Genomic DNA, 2,627 nt, shown 5'->3' with positions numbered 1-2,627 from the left:
GTTTTTCATTTAACACTTTGACTATATTTTCCCATTATTTCCTTGCTTGCAGTGTATCTGATGTTAGCCTGATGGGATAGACTTTGTAAGTGACTTGACGTTTATCTCTTGCCAATCTAGTATCTTGTATTTGCCTGTGGTTTTGGCCAATTTAGCTATGATGTGACATTGAGAGGATCTTCTTGGATTGATTCTACTTGGGGTTCTTTGTATTTCTTAGGTCTAGATATTTGAGTGCCTCCCTAGACTTTGAAAGTTTTCTTCCAGAATTTTGTGGACTAGATTGTCAGTGCCCTTATTGGCTTCTTCATCTTCTGGGATTCCAATTGTTTGGTTGTTTGGGCATTTCATTGTATCTAGTATTTTTCATATAGTATCCTCAGGTTTTTTTGGCTATTTTCTGTTTGTTTTTTAATTTTGTTTTTTTAGATCAGAAGTTATGTCTTCTACTACTGAGATTTGAGCTTCTGCATGGTCCTGTATTACAGCCTTCATATCTAACAGTTCCATTTGACTTTCTTTTATTGTGTCCAATTTTTCTTTCATATCCTGGAAGGACTTCCTCATCTCTTGGAGCTCAATCTCTCTTATTTTTTTTGTTGTATCTTATTGAATTTTGTTACCATAAATATTCTAAATTATTTTTCTGATATTTTGGTAATATCCTTTTAATTTTTTCTACTTGTAGACAAGTTGAAGTGTTCCTTTGCTGGAAATGTATTACTTGATTCTCTCATTCTGGAGGCTTTTCCTTGATTCTTAGTCATTTGGTAATGAGTTTTGTTTTGACTAATTTGTTGGAGAGGGATTCGAAATTATGGAACACTTCATGAATTTGCATATCATCCTCATGCAGAGACCATGCTAATCTTCTGTGTATCGTTTCAATTTTAGTATATGTGCTGCTGAAGTGAGCACATAAAATAAAATCATTCTTAAAAAAAATTATTATCAATAGATACCTTTTTCAAACAAAGAATCCTTAAGCACTTCTACTCTGAGGTCTCTGGTGGACTGACATTATGTAATACCTTACTATGGTCAGCACTTCATCCTGTGATATTTATGATTTAAAGGTCTCTTATATTATTGGATCAATGTGCACAATGTAATTTCTTTTTCCACCTATCTTAGTTATCACTTCATGCTGGAAATGTAAAGTTGTCATGAGCTCAAGTTGCAGAGGGACAAGGAATGTCTTGGCATAATAGAAATTATACACATTCTCCTTATCTCATTTTTTTCTTTCTACATTATTGAGATAGAATTGTATACTGTAATATACTATGAACTAAGGGCCAAATTGCACTCATTGCCATGTCAGTGATTAAGAATCATCTTTAAATCTCATTCATTTCATTGAGAAAATAACATCAAACCAACCCTGACTACCTAGCAATCAGGTAATAATGCAATAGATTAATAGAAAATGATATTATGACTTTGAAAAGAAAGATGACTTTAAAATTAAGTCTACACCTTAATTTTATCTATGCCATATAACTATGCCATGACTACCCCAACTGCAATCATGACTAGTTCTTTTTCTTCTTCATGCTATTTCCCTGGAAAAGATTTCCTGAGGGCTAGTTCCATAGCACAGTGGTTAAACGCTATGCATAGGGAGCTTAATCCCGAATGGCTGACTGTGGTTTGAATCTCAGCCATGGTGGCTTGAAAAATATATTGGAAGCATACTCACATGTGCTACAAATCCTGATGAGATGTAGAAATGGGGAAAAAACTATTTCAGCATGATCATGACTCACTGGAGGGTGCTTTCTTTTTCTCTTTATCTCTGGTGAGTGAATGCACCCTCTGGCTATTAAAAAAAGAAAGAGATTTCCCTGAACAATTTATCTAAATTAACCCACCCTCATTATGATTTATGGTGTTATCCTTTTCTCTTTTATATTACCATAATCTATAATGATCATTTTTACTTATTAATTTACCTGGTTAATGTCTGTATCTTTTAGCATGTTGCTTTGTTGCAATTATACAATAGACTGTACGATGGCATTGGATATATTTCTATGGCTAGTGGGGAAGTGAGGTTTAACTATATTTCCCAAAGGCAAGATAGACATTTCTAATGTGCCCCTTATGACACCTCTTCCACTCTATTATTTTTATCTTCTCCTCCACTAGAACTATTTTCTTTCTCTTTTTAGACACAAAAGTGACCACTGGGTAGCGGGAGAATAAATAATAAAGGTTTGGGGATGGACATGCTGTAGCAGTAAAACACAGTGCTATGTGAAGTTAACCTATATGAGAGGGTTTCGGGTACTCATTTGGAGACTGTGCACAAGAATGCCAGTGATCTTATGCATGTTCATACATGCATACATACCCAAACCAGGATACAAACCACAACTGACTCTGTGGGATCCAGCACCTTAACCGCCAGGCCACCTACTGGTCCCAAGCACCAGAATATTTTATAGTTGTAAATGGGATATGTAGTACTGTGAGAACAAATGGTTGACTGTTAAAAAACACATATGTTTGGAATATCTACACAAAAAATGAACATAATTCCTTTGAGAAAATAACTGAATTTATGTGTCCTGAGTCTTTGTTTGCCTAAGATGGATGAATTGATGAATTCCACATGTCCACCA

General features: G+C 34.8%; 1 non-coding gene across 1 annotated transcript; it reads right to left on the bottom strand.

Moving 5' to 3' along the window:
- Nucleotides 1-811: 811 nt before the first annotated feature.
- LOC114007181 (U6 spliceosomal RNA) lies at nt 812-918 on the bottom strand. Its single transcript, XR_003548808.1, has one exon. It is a non-coding gene; the product is annotated as a U6 spliceosomal RNA (small nuclear RNA).
- Nucleotides 919-2,627: the final 1,709 nt, after the last annotated feature.

Source organism: Tupaia chinensis, unplaced genomic scaffold (genome assembly GCF_000334495.1).
Source record: "Tupaia chinensis unplaced genomic scaffold, TupChi_1.0 Scaffold000135_1, whole genome shotgun sequence".
NCBI classification, from domain to species: Eukaryota; Metazoa; Chordata; class Mammalia; order Scandentia; family Tupaiidae; genus Tupaia; species Tupaia belangeri.
This window is presented reverse-complemented; position numbering and strand designations above follow the sequence as displayed.